Source organism: Micromys minutus (genome assembly GCF_963924665.1).
Source record: "Micromys minutus genome assembly, chromosome: 29".
Taxonomy (NCBI): domain Eukaryota; kingdom Metazoa; phylum Chordata; class Mammalia; order Rodentia; family Muridae; genus Micromys; species Micromys minutus.
The window spans coordinates 24829370-24857319 of NC_137964.1; the positions used below are offsets into that span (position 1 = coordinate 24829370).

Sequence of the window (27950 nt, forward strand, 5' to 3'; positions counted from 1 at the left end):
GCCAGGTGGATCCCCGAGAGTTTGAGGCCAGTCTGCTTTGCATTGTAAGTTTCAGGACAGTTAGGGTTAGAGGAAATGCAGGAAATACCTGTTTAAACAAATGTAAAGGTGCTTTTCTACTAGTGACCCAAATTTAATCACTAGAGTACGCATGGCAAAAGGAGAGAACATATTCCCTCAAGTCGTTCTCTGAACACACACACACACACACCACACACTCAAATGTTAAAAGATCAAGATCAGTCAGGCAGTGGTGTCAACGAACACCTTTAATATCAGCACTCTGGAGGCAGAGGCAGCCTAATCTCTGTGCGCTTGAGGCCAACCTGGTCTACGGATTGGCAGGCCTCATCTGAAGCATTTTCAAGTTTTTATTTTGAGATAGGCTCTCACCGGCTTGGAAAGAACTTTGTGGTGAGGCCTTTTACAGTGGCACACCCTCCTTGTGACTTCCCCCTCCCACTAAGGGTCTTGCAGCTCCCCTCTCCCAGTAAGAACTTCGGTGGTCCTGCACCCTCCAGGAAGGAATGCTTCAACCTTATCTGGGCAGCCCCTGGAATGTAGGGGAAAAGCCTTGATATATGATCCAGGCAGGCGCCTTAACAGCACTTCCTGGGGAGAAGTGTCTTATCTGGGTAGCCCCGGAATGTAGGGCAGAGGTCCTGAGATCCAACCCACAACCCATGTTGGCAGCAGCCAATTGACTTAAAAGTGAACTAAACCCACCAGTGCTTGCTTGCCTAGTCACCATCGATGTAGCATAAAAACTATACTGATGGATGTTAGGCCACCCCAGTGCACTGGACTTATAAACCTCTTGCTTTTGCATTGATCCCCAATCTCTGGTCTCATTCATGGGAGCCTCAGATAAGACTCAATTTAGGTCTTACAGTAGACCAGGCTAGACTTGCACTTAGGGTGATTGATTGCCCCAGTGGCTCAGTTACAGAGTCTGAGCCTTGATTTCTGATTTAAGAATATCTCTCACCCTCACTGTACTGGTGGTTGAAGCCAGTTTTATGCAGGCTAGGTAATTGCTCTATTACTGAGCTGTAGTCCCAGACCAAGAATCCTTTTAAATTGAATGTAAGTTTCTTTCTCTTTCTCCTTCTTTCTTTCTTTTTGAACTTACTCTGTAGCTTTGAACTTACTCAGGTAGGCTTTGATCCTCCTGCCTCAGTTTCCCAAGCAGCTGGCATTACAGGTCTGTGCTCTGTATAATATAAAAGGAGGATTTTTGTTTGTTTGTTTGTTTCGTTTTTTAAATAGGGTATCAGGTAGCCCAGGCTAGTTTTCAGCTCCACCTCCTGAGTGCTGGGACCTAGCTTTAGGGAAATTGAACCCTGGGCTTTGCTCTTGGTAGGGAATCACTCTACTAACCGAGGAACTTTTCAGCTTCCCACAAAAACCAGTTTCCTCCAGATACATGACATTACTGCTGTTCTGTTCTTTTTATAAGGGTTTATTTATTATTTGTGTGTGTGATGGTCTCTGTGTGTGTGCACATGTGTGAGTGGGGTGTGCATCCAGTGCATATGGCAGTCAGAAGACAACCATTGCAAGTCAGTTTTCTCACTCCACTGTGGGTTTGGGGGGGTCTCAGTTCAGATCTCCAGATCCGTGCAGCAAACACGTTTACCCACGGCATTGGCCCTATTATGTTTTGTTTTGTTTTTGAGACAGGGTCCCAGTATATAGCCCTGGCTGGTATGTAGAGCAGGCTAGCCTCAACCTCAGAGATTCACCTGCCTCTGCCTCTTGAAGGATAGTATTGAAAATGTGCACACCAACAGGCCTGGCTTTATTATTATTATTATTATTATTATTATTTTGTGACAGGATTTCTCTGTGTACTCTGTGTAGCCCTGGCTGACCTGGAACTGAGGAGGCAGAGGCAGGCGAATCTCTCTATGTATTCGAGGCCAGCCTGGTCTACAAATCAAGTTCCAGGTTAGCCAGGGCTATTACACACAGGCACCCTATCTGGAAAAAAAAAAAAACGAAGGGAGGAAAAGCATAGTTAAATTGTATTCAGATCAGTGGGTCTAAGTAGGAATGAATCCTGGGTTCCAAGGGTACCATCACCTCTTAACCTTGGAGCTCACATATCAGGCTCAGGCAGAATAATAGATTATTTGTGTGTGTGTGATTAAAGGCTTAAATGGACAGGAGGGTCTGCAGATAAATGTACTTTGTTTAGAACTTCGTGCATTTCCAGTGGAGTTCCTTTCTTGGGCTCTCTGCGTGGTTGTTTATCCAGACACAATGCGGTTTTGAATAAAGGTCAACAAGGGAGGTCACCCTTCCCCCTCCGGCATATTTACTCCTACTGGGAAGGAGGAGGAAGCTTGTGGCCCCTTCTACATCAGTGAGTCACTTGCAAAAAAAAAAAAAAAAAAAAAAAAAAAAATGGGCTTCCAACAGCTGCCGATTTCTTCCAGGAGCTGCAAAACTTCTGGGGTTGCCATGGTCCGTGGGAGCGAAAAGGCTGGCGGCCCTCTGCTATGGCAGCCCTGAGCCGGCTGTTGCAGCGTCCTCTCCAGTCCCTTTCAAAAGCTTTTCAAGGGGATCCCTACTTGGGGAGGAGCTCGGATGGGACATTACCCTGGGCTTCTGGCCAAACGACTGGGGCGAATAAAAGGCTTTTCTCAAAACTAACGGGCTGCAGCCCCGGGCTTGTCTCAAAGGATTTTTTTTCCCTTTAACCCTCTCAGTGTTTTCCTGGAGAGCAGAGACCGTTTATCCCAAGCTTAGCTTGCACATGGGCATCTCCCTTCCAATTTGTGGCAAAGGATCTATCACCCCGCTCTAGGCGGGAAGGGGAAGTCAATGAGATCCATCAGCTCCCCACTCTCCAACCGCACCCCACTCCATCCCAGCGGCAGGCTGCAGTCCGGTCGACGGGGTGGCTATCCGGGGTGACTTGCAAATTCCGGGCACACTTTGCTAGGAAACAGGGGGGAAAAAAAAGCCTGAAATGCCAAAGCACCCGCGGCTGCAGGCCTCTCGGTCGGTCCCCGGCATCCTGCTCCTTATCGCGGTGGACTCGGGAGGATTTAGGGGCTCGCAGTGGGGCACTCAGACAAAGGGGGCGGCGGGGAGCTCGCGGGCGGCAGCGGCCCGGGCGCGGGGAGGGGCGGCGCGGCGTCTTCTCCCGGCCCCGCGGCGGCGGCGCGTCACGTTCTCTTCCCCGCCCCGAGCCGAAGAGCCGGGGAGGCGGCGGCCGCGGCGGCTGCTGCTGCTGCTGCTGCTGCTGGGAGGCAGGTGACGGCGACCGGCGGCGTCCCAGGCGGTGAGCGAAGCGCGGGCCTGATCTCCCCTTCCTCGCCGTCCCACCCTTCCTCTCCCTCCGCTCCTTCCCGCCGCCCGGGTCCCGGGGACGCTCGCTGGGAGGGAAAGCTCGTCTCCAGCTCCCGCCACGCACCGGGAGCGCGGCGGAGGAGACGCGGCAGCGGCCGTGAGGGCGGCGGGCACGAGGAGACAGCGGCGGCGAGGAAGGCTGGCTGCGAGCCCCGCGCGTCCGGCCGGCCCTGTCAGCCTCGGCCCCGGGCCTTGCCTTCCTCCCGCCGCCTCAAGATGGAGCGTGGACTCCTGGCCCCTGCGCCGCCTCCGGAGCCGCTCTCTAAGGAGAGCCCGCGTCCTCTCCTCAGCTCTCGAGGGGAGGTTCCGGGGACGGCTCCGGCGCTCGTGGAGGCCGCGGGTCCGGTCCGACCTGTTGCCCTGGACGCCGCCCGCCACTCGCCACCTTCCTCAGGCAGGCCCGGGACGCCGGGTGTCCGCGAGCCGGCATGGAGGGCGCCCTTGCCCCGTGTCGCCCGGGCTTGGCCCTATCTCTGCCGGCTCGGCCCTGGGCTTTTGTTTCCCTTCAGCCCCCCCGGACCGTGATTCTCCGTGGAGGTTTGGAAGGACGACACGGGGTGCCAGATCTCTGAAATCACCGCTGCCCGGTAACCCGAACCTGCTGCCGCGGTCGGGGGTTGGCGCGGAAGACAGATGACACTTGTTCGGGGTGGGGGTGGGGGACTGTTTTAAAAAGCAGAGCCTTGAGGTTCGTCTCGAACCTTGGAGGTCTTGCGTTATTAGAGAAAACAACAGAATATCGGATTTTTTTGGGTCTGGAGTCCTGCCCTGAAATTCCGTAGTCTCTCCACTTCATGTGGCTTTTCCATCTGGCAGAAACCAGTGCACCACCCCCTCCTTCCCTGCCGAGCCCCACCTCTCGGGTATGGAGAAATGACACGTTAAGTCTGTAGTCCATGTGGATACCTTTTTTTTTTTTTTTTAAAGCAAAAACTTGCGCGCCAATTACTGTTTCTTTTTATTTATTTAATTTATGAGGACAGTGGGTATAATTCTGTAATTTCCTTTTTCTTTCTTTGTGTGTGTGTGTGTGTGTGTGTGTGTGTGTGTGTGTGATTCAGCAGCTTAGCCTCTTCCTCTTCTAGGCCAGGACTGTGTCTGTTGTCTGCTTGGGGCTCTGTTAATATTTATATTGTGGTGCTTTGAGGATTCCGATTCTAGGATTTTATGATTATTACTTCTAATAGTGGCTCCCAGTCAGGAGAGCAGTGTTTGGCTTCTAGGCTTAATGATAATCTTTTGCGAGAATCCCCAGGTATGTTGTTCCTCAGCCTTGGGGCATTTCTTCCTCTTGACATAATAACAATTAAGGTTTATTGAGGGCTTCTTATGGCCGGGCTCTGGGCAAGTGTGGGGTTTTTATCTCTTGTAATCCATTCAACCTAGGGAGGTTACTGTCATCCTCATTTTACAGGGAGGGTATTGAAAGGTCAGGCCGGTGGTGTGGTCAGGAACTGTACTTCTTTCTGCTTAGTTATTTTTTTAGGACAGTGATTCAGTGGTGAAAGGCTGGACATTATGAAAGCCAAGGGTGGGTGATTGTTCAGCTGAGAGTTTGGGACCCTTGTTGAGGTTCAGAGAAAGCTGTTAGGCTTCCTACCAGGCCTGGATTAAAGGGGTAAACACTGAAACTGGCTGGGAACTTTTGTAGTATCTCTGAACATGAGGATTTTACCATTCTCTGTTTTTTTTTTTTTTCAGTCAGTGCTGGGTACGAAAATAAGCCAACCTGGTTCTTGTCTTTAAGAATTTAACACCTTTTAAAAATTAGTATTTTTAATTTTTTTCTTAGTTTTGTTTTTTTAAAGCTTTATTTATTTTATTTATATGAGTAGACTGTTGCTGTCTTCAGACACACTGGAAGAGGCACCAGATCCCTTTACAGATGGTTGTGAGTCACCATGTGGTTGCTGGGATTTGAACTCAGGACTGCTGGAAGAGCAGTCAGTGCTCTTAACTGCTGAGCCATCTCTCTAGCTCAGTTTTGGTTTTTCAAGACCAGTTCTCTTTGTATGGCTTTGATTGTCCCGGAATTTACTCTGTAGGCCAGGCTGGCCTTGAACTCACAGAAATCGGCTTGCCTCTGTCTCCTGAGTGCTGGGTAAAGACAAGTGTCAACATTGCCCGGCATGAAAAAGAAACAAACAAACATAAGAGACTGTTATTGGTTATGGCACGCCTGTGCTTCTTTGAATGTTGTTGAAGTGTTATGGTTGCTCCAAAGGCTGTTTGTGGAGCTGTGGTATATCTGTCTGTCTGTGTAATGAGGTCTACATGATAGTCACATCACAGACACTTATGGGGAGCCCTTTCCTGTGCCACATGCCCTTCTGGAGGCTGGTGACACAGCCCTGAATAAAGTGACCACTCTTTATTCTCTTGGTACTTTCCTTCCACCTGAAAGACAGATTGGATGAAAGGCACATCCAATGTGTTATGTTGTATGTTAGAATGTCATAAATGGCAAAGAACAAATGTATAAACTGGAGGAGGAGGAAGTCTTGTAAATGATGGCTAAAGTTACAGGAGTTTCAGATAGGGTTTCAAGAGACCCAGTGGAGAACATGATTTGAGTAGAGACGGAAAGAAAGTTAGAGGATGTTGGTCCCTAAAGGAAATGGGGATCATATGGAAGAGGGACCAGAAAGCTCAAAGGCCTCCATATTAGAAGCTTAGAGAGCAGATAGTTTAAAGTCTTTCAGGCTGTTATCCTGAAAATATTGGTTAAACTACTGAAAGACTCTGAATTCATCTATCTGTCCATCAATCCTGCAGATGAGGTTGAACCCAAGCTTCTCATATGCACAACCTCCCTTCCCATTTATCTTTTTTTTTAAGCTAGGATTTCCCTGTGCAGTAGGCTAGCCTGGAACTCAATCCTCCTGGCTTAGCTTCCTGAGTGCTGGGATTCCAGGTGGCAGCCATCATACCTGGCTTTTGGGGTGGGGGATCTTGTATGTTGTCCCACCTCAGTCTCTGCCATAGTTGGGATTGTAAACATGGCTACCATGCCCAGATTTCTACTGGGATCAAGTCTGTGTTAAAAACAGGATGAATTAAAGTTCCGAGAACTTGACAATTTGGGCTAAAAGTATCCTTGCTGCTGGTGAATGCAGAGTAAGAACTGAGCCCTAGCTTATGTTATTTTGATAAATGTGCAGAATACCTTGGCAATAGAACATCAAGTCACAGCTGGTGAAAAGCTGGCTAGCCGTGTGCTTGAGATTTGGACCCGACCCCTCCCATACACAAACACATACACATTGGAGATTAAACCTAGCGTTCATACAGTCTGTGTTCCCAGTACCACCTTGTTGCATATATACTTTTATACTTTCCTATTAAAAATTTACTTTATGTATATGGATGTTTTGCCTGCATGTATGTCTGTGGACCATGTGCATGCTGGTCTGTGGAGGCCAGAAGGCATTTAGATCCCCTGGGATCGGAGTTGTGGATGGTTGTAACCTGGATGCTGGGAATTGAACCACTATCCTCTGGAAGAACAACCAGTGCTTTTAACCACTGAACAATCTCCAGTCGATACTTTCCTATGTTTGTACATCAACCCAGAATCTTTGTTTAGCCCAAGGAGTCTATGTCATGTTATCCTCAGAAGCGTTTCTCTCCCAGTTATACTTTTGGCAGCACAGCCCTACTTTTTAGTGTCAAAAGTTCCATGGTTCTCTTGAAAAACAAAAGTTTCGTGGTTCAAACTTAGTCCTTCCCATCCCCCAAGACAGAGTTCTCTGTATAGACCTGGCTGTCCTGAAACTCACTCTGTAGACAGGCTGGCCTCTGCTTCCTGGGTGCTGGGATTAAAGGTGTGTACCACCACTGCTCTGCTGGTTTAAACCCAGTTTAACATAAACTTTTATATAAGGATTCCAATCTTAATTGAAAAACAGTATCTGTAATAGAGTGTATGTGAATTTTTTATATAGCTGTTTAGGGAAGCTTTGTTATAGCATCTTATATTTTTAATAAATATTAGTTTATGTTTCTAATATATATGAACTGCAATAATCCATTTTAAATCAACATTTTTATTACTTTTTCTCTTTAAAAGGAATCATTTTCTGATGGTAATGTACAGGAATTTTAGGGAAGTATAACCTCTTCAGATTACAATCAGGGTAGAGAAGGAGCTCCCCCAATTTTTTTTTTTTTTAATAGGTTGGCAGATTGTACTTAACCAACCTTGAATTTGGCTAGGACATCTGGGTTAATATCCTGGACCTGGCATGATGTACCAAGGAATCTTGGCCACAATTAGTAAAGAGCTTTTTTCCCCCTTAAGTCTCCATCTGGCACTTCTAGGAGGACAGATTCCATTAGCAGTAACTCAATGGGTGGGTCTGGTTTTTGATTGTCTGTTTATTGTGGTCCAGCAACTACATCTTAAGCGTTTTTTTTTTTTTTTTTTTTTTTTTGCAAAGTCCTCGCAAAGAGGAAATAGTCCTGTTATAAAATCCCCGTCGGGCATCTTAGTCCCTAGGGATGCCCGTGTTTTCATCTGTCTCTTGTGTCTCTTCTCAGGAATCTTCATAAGGCTGAGACAAAGGCATTTTGCTTCCTTATGTTTTATGAAATCATACGGCTCTGTATGCCTCCAACTTGAATTATGTAGTTTGGTGTTTGTATTCTCCCTAGCTTATCTTTAAGCTTGGATTAAAGCCCAGTCGAAGAGTCCACCCATTTTTGGTGACAAGTCCTCGATTTACAGTTACTGTTGACGCCAACGGCTCAAGGATCCAGATGTCCTGGGTGTTCAGATCATCTGGAATTTGGGTTTGATGTATGTCAGAAAGGGAACTCTGATTAGTTTTTTCCTTCTCGACTGTACAGATTATTTTGTTTTACTTTACCTTTGTGTGTGTGATTGTGTGTGCGTGTGTGTGTGTGTGCTCTCAATGCATGTGCATGCCACAGCACGAATATGGAGGTCAGAGGACTTGATAGGTACTTTATTGTTGCTATGGTAAAAGACCATGACCAAGAATTTAAAGAAGAGAGTTGGAACTTATGCTTCCAGAGGGAGAGTCTATAATGGTGGAGGAAGCATGGCAGCAGGGGGCAGTAGCGGAAAGCTGAGAGATCACATCATCACTGGCAAGCATGAAGCAAACTGGAAGTAGTCTGAGGTTATGACTCTCATAGTTCACCCCAACACTGCCCCAGACAGCATCACCCGAAGACCAAGTGTTCAAATACCCGGCCTTATGGGAGACACAGTCATTAAACCACTAGCAAGGAAAGTGAAGGGGAGAAGCATGTCTTCTTTCACCATGTGGTTTCCAGGGACCAGAAGGACTAGGCCAGTCACTACAGTGACTCAGCTTAGCACATCCACTTGCCCTTATCCACTGAGCCATCTTTCTGGCCCTATACATTCTTTAGCTCATGAAGGATCTTGAGATATTTGCCACCCCCCCCTTTTCAGGAAAAATGAGTGATAGAGGGGATATCTTATTAGAAATCTTTTGGGTAGGAGGGTAAAAAAATATGAAAGCCAGGTGTGGTATTTCAATCTTTTAATTCCAGCATTCAGGAGGCAGAGACAGGAAGATGCATGTGAATTCTAGACCAACGTAGTCGACATAGTAAGAACCTGTCTTTTAAAAAGAGAGAGAGAGAAAAGAAAGGCTGAGCAGTGGAGGCACACACCTTTAATCCCAGCACTGGGGAGGCAGAGGCAGGCAGATCTCTGAGTTTGAGGCCAGCCTGGGCTACAGAGCAAGTTCTAGGACAGCCAGGACTATATGGAGAAACACGCAAGTGCTCTTAACCACTGAGCCATCTCTCTAGCCCTACCATGCTGAAAACAACTATTTACTTAGAGGTGTATGTGTGTGTAAGTCAGAGGCCAATCTTTGTCACTCTTCTTCCCCACCCTTTTTTTTTCAATAGGGGCTCTGACTAGAACACCAAGTATTCAAGGTTGTCTAGTCAAGGAGACTTGAGGATCTACCTGTCTCTGTTTCTCCAGCTCTGAGATTACAAATGTGGGTTATTTGACCACAATGCCCATGTTTTATTTCTTTTTTTAAATATTGATTCTGGGGACTGAACTTAGGGTCCTTATGCTTATGTAGCAAAAGTTTTACTGAGATATGATCCCCTCAACCTTAAATTTGTTATGTTTGAAACTGAACCTTAGCTGGCCTGGGAGTTGGTATGTGAACCAGACTGCCTCTGCCACTTTAGCGCTGGAATTACAGGCAGGGTCATCATATTTGGCCCGTCATTTATTCACATATTCATCGGGCATTTATCAAACATCTGCTATGGGAGGGACTAGCCCAGATAACAAGTGGAGAAAAAACAGGTTCAAATCCTGTTCTAGCGAAACCTACCTGTTCATATAAGGCAGGTTAAAAGCAAGAATTTAGTCATTTTCCTTAACCCCCTCCCTGGAGGAGGATAGGTCTTCCTGTGTAGACTTGGCTAGACTGTTGACCTGGCTGGCTGCAGACTTGCAGTGATCGCCTAACTTCAGCCTCTTTTTTTTTTTTTTTTTTTTTTTTTTAAGATTTATTTATTTTATATGAGTACACTGTAGCTGTCTTCAGACACACCAGAAGAGGACATCAGATCCCATTACAGATGGTTGTGAGCCACCATGTGGTTGCTGGGACTTGAACTCAGGACCTCTGGAAGAGCAGTCAGTGCTCTTAACCACCGAGTCACCTATCCAGCCCCCTAACTTCAGCCTCTTGAGAGCTGAGATTATAGGCATGCACCATTAGACCCAGCAATAGCTCTCTTTCTCTTTCTTAATTTTTGAGGCAAGGTCTCTTTTCATAGGGTTGGTTGGCCTGGGCCTTGCTCTATAGACTAAACTAGCCTTGAAGTCACAGAGATTCATTTGCCTTGTGTGCACTGCCATATTTGGTTTATTTATTTTTTTCATTTATGTATTTTGTGAGTGTCCTTGCATCTGGTGTGACAGTTGTGTACATGCCTATCCCTCCTCCCCCGAGTGCTCTTCCTCGCCTAAAGAGGCCAGAAGAAGGTGTTAGATTACCTGGAATTACAGGTGGTTTGTGAGCTGTCTGCTGAGGGTGCTGGGAACCAAATCCTGGGACTTCTAGAAGAGCAATAAGTGTTTGACTCACTTGTTCAGCATTCACACCCCAGTAAGGTAGATAGATCCTCAGTGTAAAGCCAAGGATGTCTTTGAACTAGTGATCTTCTGAGGTCTGGAGTTCTAGGTGTGTACCACCACGCCCAGCTCCATTCTTTTCCTGACCAAAAACTCCAGCTCTGTTATTTTGTGGAAGACACTGTACAAACTTCTTTCGGAGCTCAGTTCTCTCTCACCTATAAAATGTGGATCACAGTTGCTCGGTAGCGGCTGTGAGTGTAGAGTAAATGGAGACTGGGTGTAAACACTAAATGCCAGCTCCTCTCTCCCTTCAATACCTTTCAACCAGCAGTGTTACTCTGTCATTTAAACAGTACTAGGAGACAATGATGCATCCTGGTTTGAGAAATTAAGCCTTTTTCCTGCCCTGTTTACCAAGTTAGTTTTGAGTAGGAGTGCCTTACATGATTGAAAGGGCATGTTTTAATGAGCAGTTGTCAGTAGGAATTTAGGATTTACAAGGACTTAAATGTTCCGCATAGAAAAGCAGCTTGTGCTCCTCCTATCAGAACTTGTGCCTTGCCAACTTTCAGGCCCTTTTGTACACTCCCCAGGTTTCCTTCTCATAGTTTAATTAAAGGTGGAGCTTTCTTCCTAAGGTCTGCTAGAACTTGATGTGTGTCTGCAGTGAAGGTTAGCTACATGTGTGACTGACTAACACTGAACTTGGGGCTTATAATCCAAATACAACCCATTCCTAGTCTCCAGTGACAGCATTTGGGCTGACTGCCCGAGTGCCCTTAATAGATGGATGGTGTCATTTGAAATCTGCATTCTTAGGTGTTATCAATATGGAAATATATTTTCCTATTGGCCATTGGCTCTCAGGACTCACAGCAATTATAATAGGTGCACGTTTGCAAAGTAAAAACAAGAACACCTTTAAAAGAGGGGATCACAGATTCAAAGTGAGCAAGTTCCTGATTCCTCTAAGTTGTCTGAGCAGTTGGCGTTCTTGTGCTTAGAGTTTGGGCCATGCACTCCATGAAGGAGCAGCATCGGCGTGCCGCCTTTTATTTCTCTGTGAAAACTGGAAAGGAAGACAAGTTTAATGCACCTGAAACGACTCTTCATTTCCCTGACTATATAACAGATCAGAAACGCGTTTGCCAGCATGCTTCAGGGTCAGGAGTCTACCCAGAGACTGGAGTTTAGTCACAGACTGTTAAGTCACAAGTGACTACTCATTTAGAGTCAGTTTCCTCGGCGATAAAGGGAGTTAGGTGAATTAGGTCACTAAGGTCTCTTCTGAGCCTAAAATTTTATGTTGCTATATTAAGCACATTGTTCCCTTTTACACATTAGTATAGTTGAGTGCTGTTGACCTATTAAGTTCTTCTGGGAGATACTCACCAGAGCTAGTGATTTTAGTCTCCTTAAAGATCTGTTTCTAAGCAGATTTCTGACATATCAGAATTACAAAAGCATCTGAATTTTGTAGAGTCCTGTGTAAATGAATAAAGTAGCTCCAGTCATGTAGCTTTGTGTGTTTGGGAGGCCGTATGCAAGTCAGAAGAACAGACGTCCGCATTCCACTGAGCCCAGCAGGTATTCATAATCTCGGGCAGTCCCATCAGAGCTCCCTCAGAATTCCTCTTTAAATAAACACTTGCTAATGACGCAACCCTCTGCCTGGGTTGGTTGCACTTTCTCTGTCTCTCTCTCCCCTCCCTTTAAAAAACCACTCTGGTACAATTTGTACTCTGCTCAATTTTCAAACCATATAATTTTCAAGTGTGACTTAATTTTTCAGAGGATTATGTCAACTTCTGGCTTTTCCAAAAAGATGCTGTAAACCCTTCTTTTATTCACTGTCAGTGTCTTATTATGTGATACTCTCAAACTAACACTTAATGCTGACAGGTTGACTTTGGATTGCTCTGTAAAGGCTTGATCTGTTAGAAACGGGAAGAAGTTTCCCTTGTAACACCATTTGAATTAAGGAGCCAATTAATTTTCTGACTCTTACTGCCTTGCTTTGGTCCTGGAGTGTCTAAGCGGGCTTCTTCACGTTGATCATTTTTGACTAGTGACTGCTGTGTTTACTGTCATCTTTTGTTCCTGACTCTTGCTTGAGAGAAGTGGCTTGCTTTTTCATCTTGTTAATTTTAAGACTGCGTGACTCTATCCCTTTCATTCTTTTGTTTTTCTTTTTCCAGTACTGGAGATGTAACCCAGGGGGTTGCTCGGTCCAGGCAAACAACCCAGATACAACTGGGCTGCCTCTCTAGGCTGAGCCAGGACTTTTAAAAAAGGTTCAGAGGGGCACATGTGGTATAAGCTTTTAATCCTGGGACTCAGGAAGCAGAGGCAGGTGAATCTCTATGAGTATCAGCTAGGCTTAGCAAGACCCTGACTTTGAGACTGTGTATAAAATATTCCTAAATACATAAGTAGAATCAGCAAGAGCAGGTCTAGCAGTCAGCATCCTGGTTGGTTTTTTGTCAACTTGATACAGACTAGGGTTGTTTGGAAAGAGGAACCTCAGTGGAGAAAATGCCTCCATCAGTTTGCCTGTAGACAAGTATAGTGTTTTTTTTTTTTTTTTTTTTTTTTAATTAATGACTGATGTAGGAGGGAGGGCTCAACTGACTGTGGTAATGCCATCCTTGGGCAAGAGGTGATGGGTGGTATAAGAAAGCAAGTCACGAGGAGCAAGCGGGTAAGAAGATTCCTCTATGGCCTCTGTTTCGGTTCCTGCCTCCAGGTTCCTGCCTAGAGTTCCTGCTTTGGCTTATCTGGTGATGGGCTGTAAGCTGTGAGTTAAATAAGCCTTTTCTCCCCATGTTGCTTTTGGTTATAATGTTTTATCACGACAGTAGAAAGCAAACTAATGTAACAGAAGACAACACAGAGATGGTTCCCAACCTTATGAGGTTATTTTATTGACTAGGACACTTCTATGAGTTCCTTGCTCATGAGTCCAGGGTGAGGACAGCAGTTGGTGCCATTCAGAGGTGACAGGATGCTGTTTGGGTTTCATAGGGGCTCACGGTGGTTAAGGAGGCAGCAGTGTCTGTCCATAATAGTGGCCTGTATGACCTTACTAGTCACTAAGTGTTTAGCAACTCATCTGATACTCATGACACACTGCACCCACATTAGCAGGACTTTTCCAGGTTTCAAATGAAGATGGTAAGGGAACATGTTTTTACACATAGTTATGGGTGCTTTTACTCTGACACCTGACTCTCTAGAGTTAGGGTAAGTTAAGTTCAATAAAGACATTGAAGGAACTATGGAAAGATATAGAGCTAAATGTTAAAGTTGTTATTGTGTTGTGTGTATATGTGTATTCATAGTGTGTCCACTTGATTGTGTGTGTGTGTGCATGTGTGTACATGCATTCACTCGCCAGATCAGAGGATTACCCTGGGTATCAGTCTTTTTTCCACACCTTGTTTGAGAAAAGGGTCTCTTTATTTCTACACTATGTATGGCAGATTCCAGTGAACTTTCAGGGATTCTGTCTTTGCCTCCATCTCCTTGTAGTAGCTCTGGGATCACAGACACACATCTGGCTTTTACATAGTTTCTGGTGGTTTGAACTCAGGTCATTGTGCATCTTAGCTCCTTAGCCCAAAAGTTGCTTTTTTTGTTTGAGTAGGGTGTGATGGTACATCTCAGCACTTAGTGGATGGAGGTAGGAGATTTAGACATTTAAGTATCTTTAACTACTTGTTGGCTCCGTGTCTGCTTGGGCTACATAAGACTTTGTCTCAACAAACTGATCAAGAAGCTGGGGAGATGGCTTCGTGGATAAGAGCACTTGTTTTGCAAACATGAAGACCCAAGTTCAAATACAAAAAGCCAGACATGGACACACAGGCCCACTGGGGGTGAAGACAGGTGAATTCCAGGAGCTGGCTAGCTAGCCAGACTCCCTGAAACAGCAAACTTATAATTTTGTGAGAGACAATGTCCCAAGGCAGTTAAACCAGAGAGCAAAGGAAAAAGATCTTTGATAACTTGATTTGGTCTCTCTGCACACTCATTTATAGGTATTTGTACCCACATGCTTATGTGCATGTATCCATAAAAGTATACCACAGGCATACCATACACATACACACCCCTCTCATATCAATCTTTTTAAAGCTGGCTCCCAGGCTATTTAGATGGTTCAGCTAATAATGAGTTTGCATAAGCATGTTGATCTGAACTTAGGCTTGGACTCCCAAGATCTATGTGAAAATCTAGGTATAAGACTAGGAGTGGTAGGTGAATCTCTGTGGGTTTGAGGCTAGCCTGGTCTATATATTAACAGAATAGCCAAGGCTATAGAGAGAGACCCCAACTCAAAAAAGTAAACAAATAAATAAATCTAGGCATGGTGGCACCCATCTGTAATCACAGTGACAGGGACTAGAAAAAAAGAGAATCCCTTGGGGGATTACTGGCTAGCTAGACTAGCCAAATTAACTCTAGGTAGAGCAAGAGATCCTGTCTTGGATCTGGGAGAGGCCCTTGAGGTCTTATCTACTCCTGAGGATTATAGTGACTGGGGAAGGGGAATCTCCCGAGAGACATTTTCTTCAGTGGTATAGCCACTGGTAAGGTGCCCATGTCTCTTAACTCTTAACCCTTTAACTCATAATACCTTAATCCCTGGCCAATACTCCTGTAAACAACCCTAGTGAAACTCATTGGAAACCCACCTCTGCCCTCCCCCCGCGATGAGAGAAGGAAGACTAGTAGTAGTAGGGGAACAAGGTATTGGAGACCCATGACTGTTACCAAAATACATTATATGGGGTTTGGCAAGATATCTTAGAGGGTAAAAACAGTTGTTGGCAAACCTAACAACCTGAGTTTAGCCCCAGATCCATATTGTAGGTGGAAGGAAAGAACCAATTCCTGAAAGTTGTCCTTTCACTTAGACATTTCTACCTATCCCAATAAGGGGGGAAAAAAAAAAGAAAAAGAAAAAAAGGAGAAAAAAAAAAAAAGAAAAGAAACATGTTAAGAAATATTATATGGATACATAAATCACTATGAACCCATTTCATATATAAAACCAATATATCCCAATGTCTTAGTTACTTTTTCTATTGCTGTGATAAGACACCAGTCCAAGGTAACTTATAAAAAAAAAAGCATTTGATTTGGAGCCTGTTGTTTCAGAGGGTTAGAATCCATGATGGATAAGCAAAGGCATGTAACAGGAGCAGCTAAGAGCTATATGATCCACATCTTGATCCACAAATAGTCAGAGAGAAAAGCTAGAAATGGCCCAAGTCTTTTGAAATTTCAAAGCCTGCCTTCAAGTGATGTACCTTCTTAGACAAGGCCACACCTCCTAGTCCTTCTCAAATAGTTCCACTGACTGGGGACCAAATATTCAATATATGAGCCTATGGGAGCCTTTCTTATTCAAACCATTGCAGCTAATAAAAACATTTTAAAAGTTCATTGTTGCATATTAAAAAAAAAAAATCGGTTTTTCTCTTTACCGGCCTTGAGGTCTCATTCCTCAGGCCTGACCCCGATATGGAGCTGCCTGCACCCGGTCCAAGCTGCCACCCAAATTTCACTTTGTTTGCACAACTCCCTTCCTTTGGCGGTTTACTATTGCCTGTTCTCTGCCTCTGTGGCGGGGTGTTTCTGTAACCCCAAATCCCACAAAACACAACTCTACAGCCCGATAGCTTTTCATACGGGTTTATATATTCAACTCTCAATCTATAAACCCTCTACACAAGATTACATTAAATAGACAAAGATATAAAATGCTCTTCTATATGAGACACTAGACCTATAAAAACCTTAATGTTTATAGCTATTTAACACCAATCAATGTCAACTGGGTCTAGCTAGTCCTTGGGAAACTCCATCTTACCACGATCCTTCCTCTCTCCACCTACCTTGCCCAGCCCAGTTACTCACTTTATTTTACTAATTAAAATGGGAAGGTTCAGTTGGAGTCATGTGACTAGGCAGCCCTTCTTGGGGAAGTGGAATTAACATTAAAATACAAACAGCTTCTGGACAATCTACAGTTCATAAACTTCCTACCTTTGCTTCCTAAGTACTGGGACTGTCAGTATGTATTATCATGCCCAGCTTAATCTTTAACTCCTGAGTTTTGGAAAGCTCTGCTTGAAATAGAGAGCTAAACTATGAGGGCTGGAGAGATGACTTCATGGTTAGGAGTACTTGCTGTTCTTGCAGAGGATCCAGGTTCAGTCCCAGTACTCACATGATAGTTTACAGCCATTCATAAATCCAGTTTCAGGGCCTCCAGCACCCTCTTCTGACTTCTGCAGGTACCAGGCTTACATTTAGTATACATATATACATTCAGAAAAAACACATACACATAAAGTTAAGTAATTCAATCTTTAAAGTATTTTTTAAAAATATTTAATTTATTTATTTTGTGTATATGAGTTCACTGTCACTGTCTTCAACACACCCGAAGAGGGCACCAGATCTCATCACAGATGGTTGTGAGCCACCATGTGGTTGCTGGGAATTGAACTCAGGACTGCTGGAAGTGCAGTCGGTGCTCTTAACTCCTGAGCCACCTCTCCAGCCCTCTATAAAGTTTTTTTTTTTTTTTTTTAAGGGAACAGTAATTTGTGTTCTCTATCCTATCAAGACCATCCTACTGACATTTAAGATTTTACTCTGTGATCTTAGGATTGGAGGGGAGGACAAAGGAGGAAGGATCGTGGCAAGATGGAGTTTCCCAAGGACTAGCTAGACCCAGTTGACATTGATTGGCGTTAAACACCTAAGTTGCTGTGGAAACCCAGACCCTAGTACCCAGCATTATTTGCTCCTTGGTCAGTGTCACTGGTAATTACACTGGATTGAAACAGGGGCTCTTTTATGACCTGTGCTCTAATTGTGTTCAGTGACATCACACATTTTCTCTTGTTCAAGGAGCAAGCTTCTGAGAGAACGGAGTAAACGGTGGCTTAGGGTGGCTTGTTGTAACTCATTATGGTTCTAGATGGCTGAAATCCCTCTCCAGATGCTTTACCTAGACTCTGCTCTCTTTCTGGGTCACAAAAATGTGGTCCTTCCCTTTTGTTTGTTTGTTTTGAGGCAGTGTTTCTCTATATAACCCTGGCTTTCCCCTAACTCACCATGTAGACCAGGCTAGCCTAGAACCTGGACATCTGCCTGGCCTGTCTTTGCCTCTCAAGTGCTGGATTAAAGGTGTGTATCACCACTGCCTGGCTTTTCTCTAGTTTCTTTTGCAACACTGAAGTTTCTGTTCTTTGAGACTGTCTCATACTTGTAGACAAGGCAGGCCTCATATTGGATCTAACTGCCTCAGTGATCCAAGTATTGGGATTACAGATATGCCACCACCCCGGCACATTTTGGTAGCACATTCTTGACTCTTCAAGGCTTCCTGATTAGAGAGAAAGAAAAAGCTGATCTAACAGTGCTTCCGGGGGTTTGTGCTCATCCTCTCTCTGAACCTAAAATGCTGCCTCCTGTTTTGTCACTCACTCAATCTTTCTTGGGTTTCCTCCTTGTATCTTGAGAAATACTTAATACATTTTTTTATTTGTAATTCACTCTGTCTTTTGCTTTGAGTTTTTGGTGGGTGTGTTTTCAAACTTAGTGCTGAACTGACAGTCTTCCTGGACAGTGCCTTGTGCTTTCATCAGCATTTTCTTATGCATTATTACCTGCCAAATCGGTATTTCAAATTCCTCTTACTGTGAGCATTGCTTTCTCTTCTTTCCTTTTTTTTTTTTGTCTTAAGAACAATTAAATAACTCAATTGTGTGTGTGTGTGTGTGTGTGTGCATGTGTATATCTTTTTTTTTTTTTTTTAAAGATGAAGTCTTGCTGAGTTGGCTAGGCTAGGCCATAAACTCCAGCCCTTAAGTAATCCTCTTGCCTCAGCTTCCCCTAACCTGTGATTACAGGCGTGTATCTGTGCATGGCTCACTTGAGTCTTCTGAGCATTTGAAGCAGCAAATTGGGGTGTGCAGTAAAGAGAAGTGCACAGTTGATTTCAAAGCAGTAAGAGAAGAATGTTAATTGTATGTTGACTGCACTTTGTTTTCTGTGCTCATGCACATGCTAGGCACATGTTTGAAGGTGAGAAGTCAACTTGTAGAAGTCTGTCTTTTTCTCCTATCATGTGAGTTTTGGCAATCCAGTTCAAGTTCTTAGGGTTGTTGGCAGGTGCTTTTATCCACTGAGCCTGTCTTATTGGTCCTTCATTATGTTTTGAAATAATAGCTTAGACTTATTGGGCTAAAAATGAAATGTATGTGTTTCTTTAAGAAAATTTTTTGGGAGCTGGAGAGATAGCTCAGCGGTTAAGAGCACTAAGTTTAATTTCCAGCAACCACATGATGGCTCACAACCATTTGTAATGGGATCTGGTGTGTCTGAAGACAGCTGTAGTGTACTCATATACATAAAATAAATACTTCTTTTAAAAAAGAGAAAAAAGTGTATTTAAATTTTTTTTTTTCAGTCTTGGCTGTTCTAGAACTTACTAGGTAGACCAACCTGTCCTTGAAATCAAAGAGATCTGTCTGTCTCTGCCCGGGATTAAAGGTGTTAATCACCATGCCTGGACATGTTTCTTTTTAATTTAAATAATCTGGTTACTAGAGAATCCAGAATTACTTATTTGTCTTGCTTTTGGACAGTGATATTCTAGAAAGTACAGCAGTGTCAACAGATGTAATATTTGATTTAAGACTTACAGCCAAGTCAAATACCACTCACAGGTGGTAGTAATTGAATAGTTTGGTCATAGCTTCATTGGCCTAGTTTTAAGAAGGGGCTCCAGAATTCAGAAACCAAGGTCACCATCTTCATCAGTGACTCATGAGGCAAGATATAATTCTGCTTGATGCTTTAGTTTGAAAATCTGTTGTGGACCAAATAACCTTATACATTTGTCTGGAAGCAGATCAAGTCAAATCTTCCTGACTATGATCAACTTAGTCACTGCAAGAAATGCAAACAAGACTGGAACCATGGTTTGTCACTGAGCAAGCAGGGCATTGCCCGTTGGCCCCAGCAGCTCAGAAAAGGAAGAACTGAGCTGGAGAATACTCAGGATAGACAATTACTATTGGCCTGTTACATCTTGTATTTTTATTTTGTTTTTATTTTTCTGACATAGGGTCTCTCTCATGGCTGTCCTGGAACTCACTACAAAGGCTGGGCTGGCCTTGAACTCACATATCTCTGTGTCTGCCTTTGTGCTGGGATTAGAGGTGTGTGCCACCACACCTAGCCCTTTTTATTTCTATTAAAATAAATTTGGGCTGGAGAGATGGCTTAGTGGTTAAGAGCAATGACTGCTCTTCCAGAGGTCCTGAGTTCAAATCCATCTGTAATGAGATCTGGTGACCTCTTCTGGTGTGTCTGAAGACAGCTACAGTATACTTCATCATCATCATCATCATCATCATCATCATAAATCTTTAAAAAATTCTTTGTATTGAGCTCAGGTGCTTTCAGTGGTTAGAGACTTCAGATCCCCTGGAACTAGAGTTAAAGGCAGTAGGTTGCCTGACATGGGTGCCAGAAATGGAATTCAAGTTCTCTGCAAGAGCAGTATGTACTCTTTAACCCTTTAACTCCTCAGCCATCTCTCCAGTCCCTCCTTCTGTTCTTTTAGAGTCAATACTGTGACACTCCACTTCGCAGAGGCCTTGGTATGGCAGTAGAGAGTGGGTAGGGTATGTATGTAAAGGATCCTGTATGGGAGATCTCATCCATGGGCTTGAGCTCTATTTAGCCAGGAAGTGAAATGGTTAAGTTGACCCCAAGCAGACCTATGCCCTTGTTGCTTGGGTTTTCACCTGAGTGAAAATGAAATACTTGACCTTTGTTAACCACTCAGGAGCTAAAGAGACCATACCAGTGCCTCTCAGCCCTGTCTTTCCACCATGAGTGGACAAAACTGAAAGAGGAACAGATGGAGTAAACTGCTTTCCAGATGCAGGGCATTTGGAAAACAACCCAGTGTTGTGTCAGTGTTTTCAGTGGCCATGGCCTAGTAGCTCAGGTTACACTGCCTCTTCTGTACTGGGGGCGGGGGACAGCAAGTGACACAGCATGACCATGTAACCACACTTACATAACCATGACTTGGGGGTCAGGACTAAGCCGTGAGTGCACTGTCTTGGACCAGGGAGATGGTATTAGAACAGAGTCTGATTTTTCCTGTCAAGCTTGTCTTGAGATCATCAGCAGGACTCTCTCTGGCTAGACTCTCTCAGGCACTCCCAGAGCCTCTGTTCATAGTGTCATCATTTAGGACAGATCTTGAGTGCAGCTGTCTCCAGGTAAGGGGCTGAGCCCTGTTGCTGCTGTTTGCTCACAGCTGGGCCCAGGTTGAGATTCCTGCTTCTACCCCAGCCTGATTCTGGAAGCCACGTTTTAAATTCCCTTCCCTGGCAGGTACAGTTCATTGCAAACTCTTTAACTGTCCTTTGTCTCCCACCAGAAATCGCCGTTTAGAGTGAAGAGATGTTTTCAGTTTACAGATGGGAAGAAATGTCGGAGCTAAACTGTGGAGTGGTTTGCTGAGGGTAGTTCACGCTGCACGGGCAGTGCCAGCAAAGACAGCAGGACAGAGTGATCTTATCACTCCAATGCCAGAGTTTTTACTTTGGCAAAGACAGAGCCGAAATAATTTTCCTTTTCCTTTCTGGGCTCTGAAATCTAAACCATTGATAGACTCCCCCAACAGGGTGGAATTAGAAGTGGGTACTGAGGTCTGGGAAGCATTGGATAAATTACCCCAGGTTGGTTAGCTGAGACAGAAACCAGCTGTTCGTACTTTATTTTTTTGAGTCAAGACTTTGGGTTTTTTGTTTTGTTTCTAGGACAGGCCTTCAAGTAGCCCAGGCTGGCCTTGAATTTAGTGTTTAAGTTTGGCCTTGAACTCCTGATACTTCCGTTTTTAGCCTGTGTGCTGGGATTACTGGTGTGATACACCTATGCCTAGTTTGAGGCATGGCATTTTACAAGTAAGAGTTTGAGGCTAGGGATGTGGTCTGATTGGTAGAGTGCTTGCCTAGCATACTCAGAGCCTTGTTTGATCCTTAGCACTGGTGTGGTGGTGAATACCTATACTCCCAGCACTCTGGATTGCTGTGAATTCGAGGCTAGCCTTTTAACTACATAGGAAGGTGTGATGGTTTGCATATGGTTGGCCTAGGGAGTGGCACTGTTAGGAGGTGTGGCCTTGTTGGAGGAAGTGTGTCACTCTGGGAGTGGGCTTGGAGACACTCCTTCTATCTGCCTGGGGATTCTCAGTCTTTTTCTGACTTCCAGAAGTAGATCTCTCAGCTCTTCCTGCACCAAGCCTGCCTGGATTCTGCCGTGATCTCGACATGCTGATAATTGACTGAGCTTCTGAACCTGTAAGCCAACAACATTTAGATGTTGTCATTTATAAGACTTGCCTTGGTCATAGTGTCTGTTCACAGCAGTAAAACCCTAACTAAGACAGACAGTCTAGTTTCAAAAGAAAGGTTATTCTTTTGTGGGGAGCTAGAGAGATGGTGCTGAGGTAAAGGTCCTTGTTGCTCTTGCAGAGGACCTGGGTTCAGTTCCCAGAAACCACATGGCAATTGGTGACCATGTATGACTCTAGTCTCGGGATCTGACACCCTCTTTTGACTTTATCAGGCATCAAGCATGCATATGGTGTACACACATATATGCAGGCAAAACACCATACATAAAAAATTTTATAAAATCTGAAAAAGTTCACAGTAATTTTTATTTTCTAATTTGAGCATAGGTTACTTATTCTTGTTTGATGAACTGTAAATTTCTTAACTCCTTTTTTATGGTATTAAGTTACAGAGAATGGGGAGGTTGATTTTTCTAAGATAAATATATCTTATATAATAAAACCTTTTAATCATGAGAATTTTCAGACAGGAAAGTAGAGGGAATAGCACCATTCCCCAACTTGAACAGAGAGCAACCCATTATCTATGTTAGCAATCAAGGTCACGTGGCTTCTTTTACATATATTTGGCCAGCAAAATGCCTTTTTTTGCTTTATTGAAAAATAGAATATTTTTATAGTTTTATGCTTTTTAAATTATTTTTCCCATCCTGCCTTCCTTCCTTCCTTCTTTTTTTTTCCTTTCTTTCTTTTACTTGTTTAGACAGGGTCTCACTCTGTATCCCAGCCTGGTCTTAAATATGCTATGTGGCCGAGGATGACCTAAACTGATTTTCCTGCCTCTACCCCCTCTTCCCTTCAAGTGCTGGAATTATAGGCGTGTGATGCCATGCCCAGTTTATGTGGTACTTCATGCCTAATGGGGAACTATGAACCAAGCTATGACCCCAATTCAGGGTAGATACACTGAGAGTGGAGGCAGTAATTCCAGGAGGCTTGTCTCTCCTGTCCCACTCACTGTTCTGCTCCCAGGGCTGCTAGCCCGTCTCTTTCAAGCCATCAGAGGGACAGATTGTGACAGTTGCATGTGGCCTTGGCCTAGGAATGGCACACCACTCCCTTGCTTCTTTAATCCTGTTGGCTAGACCTTAGTCATGTGGTTGCCTAAACTCCCAGGGAAGCTGGGAAACGAGTTGTGAGTGGGGGAGGGGGGAGGAGGAGGCGAAGGCCTTGTGAATGGACAGGCCAGGTGCTGGCTCATGGCTTGGTCCGGCTTTGTCTTCAGTCCAGTCCATCCTGCACATGGCTCACAAGAGTCTTTTGAGCATTTGAAACGTAGCAAATTGGGATGTGTAGTACAGTTGATTTCAAAGCAGTAAGAGAAGAATGTTAATTGTATGTAGACTGCACTTTGTTTTCCATGTTTTTTAGCTCCAGAGATCTGACATCCTCTTCTTACCTCCTCAGGCACCTGACATGAGGTGCCTGTGGAACACATACTTACACACAGGCAAAATGTTCACATAAAATAAATCTAAAAGAAAATAGTGAATTGAGCACGGTGCTGTGTATCCACAGTTCCAGTTCTCAGGAGTCAGAGCTGAGGGACATCCTTAGTTACATGGAAGTGTGAAGCCAGCCTCGGCCTTTTAAAAGAAGCTGTATTTACTTCTATTTTTTTTCCTTTTTTTATTAGATACTCTGTATTTATATTTGAGATGTTATCCCTTTACCCCGCCCTACTTATTTTTATTTTAATTACTGTTTGCCTGCACATAGGTGCAGAGAATGCAGAGGCCAGAAAATGATATTGGGTTCCACAAAACTGGAATTAAAGATGGCGGTGAGCTGCAATGTGGGTGCTAGGCATGGAACCTGGGTGCTCCGGAAGAGCTGTCAGTGCTGTTAACTATTGTAGAGCCATCTTTCCAGCCTGCTACATGAGTTCTTAGTGAGAAAGAGAGAGGGCAAGAAGAAAAAACTAAAACAGACAAACAAATAAAAACAGTTCAGTGGTTGTTTGCCTCTCACACGAGTCCTAGGTTCACTCTATGCCACAAGAATAAAGAAATGCAATATGAATGGGGATAGTGGCTCACGCCTATAATCCCCGGAGTCTGGAAGGAGGGTGTGAGTTTGAGGACAGCCTCTGTTGAAAAGATAAAACACAGAGGGAAATGTGTATTTTACCTTTATAGTGGGCTGTAAGCTCCAGAAGTTAGAGGGGAACACAGCAAGCAGCCATTTTGTCTCCTTCCAAGGAGATCTGATATTCCAGAGCTGCAGCAAGCGCAGAGCTTTGGCATTTTAAAAATGAACTCCTTCTACATTTTAATCTTCATTCCACTTGCTTGGTAAACAGGGAATATTAGGGCTGGTAGCTTTTCAGTGTGCCAAAGTGCAGAGAAAGGGCAGCAATTACTCTAAGCTTGAGAGTTACTTCCTACTCAATTTTTGGAATTCTTTATGGTAGCCTAAGTTTTCAGGACACAAAAGAAAACTATGTAACTGAATCAAAATAATGTGCAAACTGGAAGGATGTGTTATTGTTGAGCTCTTAGGGGTATGTGTGTGTGTGTGTGTGTGTGTGTGTCTGTGTCTGTATATGTGTATGTGTATGTATGTGTGTATGTGTGTTGGGTGTCTCTGTGTGAGTGTGTGGTGTCTGTATATGTGTGTATCTGTGTGTGTATGTATGGTGTGTGTGTGTGCTCACCTGTGTTGTTTCTGCCCCTCAACGGCAGAAAATGCTGCTGTGTTGTGGGAAGAGGATGTTTTGAACAAAGTACATCCTTCTGGCGTCAGCTCCACAGTCAGGAGTATGGAATCTTCTCTTTTTTCATCTTTAAAGTGGTGAGGCTGGAGAGACAGACCAACATCAGAATTCCTATTTGTGAGGTCACCATTGTGACCTCACAGCCAGATGGTTCAAAATGTTGCTTAGCTTCTGGGAAGATGTAAGCTGAGGCCTGGCCTGATTCCATAGACACCATGAGGTACCAGTTTGCCCTCTATTAGCTGATTTGAGTTGAATTTTCTACAGTTCTATAGATAAAATATAGATGCTGATATCTCTGTGTTTTATATTTGTGTATTTAAATCACACAATTTGAAGAATTATATAATGGTAAGAAAATCCTTGTGGCTATTTTTGGCAGGAGAGTGAAAAGCAGACTGCTCAGAAGAGGAGCAAGAGTGTTTTCACTGAGTGGCTGTGCGGGTTGTCAGTGCTCTGTTATGTAATTTGCTGTCAAATTTCTTCACAAATACACATAACATTTTTAGTTCTGTGAAAATATGTCTGTAGCACCAGGCAATAATGACTCGGGATGGTAAGATCTAATCATCAGCATAAATAATTTATGAACCACACTTACATTCAGACAGGCCCCAGTTGAGTTGTCAGCATTCGGTTTTGTTTCACAGCTGGCGCTGTGAGAGCCGGTGTGAGCTCATGCAGAAAGAAGCCACTGAACATTAACCTAGGGTTTTCTTACGTCTTACTCTTGCTGCCCTGCAACTCTGTAGGTAGTTCAGAGTGGCCTCAAACTTGAGCCATTCCTTCTCCAGTGCTGGGATTACAGGCATCCACCACTTTCCTTGTTCTGTCAGCAAACAAAATAGCATGAGGTTTGAGCAAGTGTCTCATTGGTAGAATGCATACCATTTTATGCTCAAGGTTTGGTCACTAGCCCTATATAAAAACTTTGTTTCTGGATGCCACTTGATAAATTGTTACTCCTATATTTTATTTAAGTAAAGTAGGAGGCAAAACTGGTAGTGCATGCCTTAAATTCCATCACTTGGGAGGCAGAGTCAGGCTGATCTCTGATCAAGCTCTAGAATAGCCAGGACTATACAATTGAAAGACACTGTTGCAACAACAAACAAAGCCAAAAAGTAAAATAGGGATTAAGTCAGGGAATCTTGAATGCTTGACTCTAAGTAAGACATTAAGAGCCTTCCTCTAAGTAATTCTGTTTTGGTTTTGAGACAGGGTCTCATAGTCTTGGCTGGCTTTGAATTTGATACATATCCCAGGCTGACCTTGAATTATGGTTTTCCTGTTTTTGTTCCCTAAGTGCTTATATGGGCTTGTTCCACTATGCTTTGCTTGTGTGTGAGTATGTGAGTGTGTGTGTGTGTGTGTGTGTGTGTGTGTGTGTGTGTAGCCCTGGATGGTGCTTTTGTGTTTGGAAATGGGAGCTGTAGTCCAGACTGGACCTGAGCTTGTCTACTCCTCAGTGTCCTGGCGTGAGTATGCAGCACCAGGGCTGGTGAACTGCTGTACAGCGCTGCCCTATGTGCTTCCTTATTTTTCCCAGTCCCGTGTTCCTGATTTCTTAAACGTGCAGATTTTAGGAATGATACAACTTAGACACACAGATTGAATGAAGGAAATTGAAATTACGTCTTCCGGCATGGGGGAATCAGATAAAGAGGATGAGTTCCAGTCCAGCATTAGCTACATACCAAGTGCAGGGTTATGTCAGACTATCACAAGTAGGAAGCAAGCAAGCAAACAGAAACCCTGAAATTACCAAGTAGAGGCGATTTTTGCCAGGGGCAATATTTAATCTCTTTTGATTATTTTTTAAAGGATATTTTAAATGTGTGTCTCCTCCCCATGGAGGTCAGAAGAAAAGGTCTTACATGCCTGGAACTAGAGTTACAACCACAAGGGTGCTGGGAACTGAGCCCAGGTCCTCTGCAAGAGCAGTTGGTGTCCTGCTGTCACTATTCCAGCCCCAGATCAACGTTTCCCCATGAAAGGCATCTCTGTGTCTTGCAGATATCCTTAAGTAGGAGACTAGAGCTGGCTTTAGGTTTTGAACTTTCCTTTACATGATCTCCTGGAGTCGTTGTTGCCGTGGGTTACGTGGTGACAAGTCTCAGCAGAAGGGAGCCCCAGAGGTGTCTTGAAATGGGGGTTTCCTGGCAGCTAGAACAGTGACAGCTTTTTGTGCTTTGAATAAAATGCTGGGTGACACCTCTCCTCCAAACATAGCAGTTACTGGAGTTCTGTACGTTTTGTTTTTGTTTTTAAGGTCTAAGTATTTGGGCCTGGGATGTAGGCAAAGCATGGTTATGGCCCTTAAACAGTTTGCTAACCCACCCATTGTTTTCTGCTGCTACAAAAGATGTTTTCCTTATCTGCATGTTTTGAATATTCTCACTCAAAAATTTTAAAAAGATTTATCTATTATATATAAGTACACTGTAGCTGTCTTCAGACACACCAGAAGAGGGCATCAGATCTCAGTACAGATGCTTGTGAGCCACCATGTGGTTGCTGGGATTTGAACTCAGGACCTGTGGAATATCAGTAAGTGCTCTTAATTGCTGAACCATCTTTCCAGCCTTCAAAATTTTTTAAAATGTGTGTGTATGTGCATAAGCCTGTAAAGAGTATGTGTCTCAGGATGGCTTAGATCACAGCATACTTTGTATCAGTGATGTCTCAGTAGGTAAAGGTGCTTCCTGTCAAAGTTGACTGCCTGAATTAGATCCCCTGGAACCCATATGGTGACAGGAGCGAGCCGATTTTCAGACTGACCCTGAACATGCCCCCAATAGATGAATGTAATGATTTTTTTCTCAAAGCAAACAAGGCACTATAGAGAATGACAGCTTAGTCATTAAGAGCTATTATGGTACTTAGTGGTAATTTTCCTGGTACTGCCCTCATAAAGGTTATGAGTTCCCAGCTCATAACTGCTTATAATGCCAGTTCCGTGGAGATTTGACACCTATGATCTCTGAAGGCACCTGCACTCATGTTCACACACAATACACACAAACTTAAAAAATAATAGAAATATTTAAAACCAGGCAAACAAAGAAATTGAAATAAAACACTCACACCCAAACACATATACACACAAAAGACAAACGTTGACCAAACTGATTTCATAGAGGATGAACACTTTTTGGAATAGAAGAATATCTTACTTTCTGGAATCATAACTGGGAGCCAAGTTCTAACCCTAACCTTAAGACATATAAAACACACTTTCTTTTTTAACTTGAGGACAGGTCCTCTAAGGTTGTCTGCTTCTTTGAAATAAATATCTTGCTCCT

The 27950-nt window shown here is 43.9% G+C and overlaps 1 protein-coding gene across 3 annotated transcripts in view; it reads left to right on the forward strand.

Annotated features, from left to right (window-relative positions):
- Positions 1-20607: 20607 nt before the first annotated feature.
- The window catches only part of CLIP1 (CAP-Gly domain containing linker protein 1), an 83328-nt gene continuing 75985 nt past the window's right edge, over positions 20608-27950 (forward strand). For all 3 annotated transcript variants that reach the window (XM_080940968.1, XM_080940967.1, XM_080940969.1), the window contains exons 1-2: positions 20608-20905; positions 21785-21873. The gene's annotated coding sequence lies outside the window, so the exon portion shown is untranslated. The remainder of the gene's footprint in view (positions 20906-21784; positions 21874-27950) is intronic.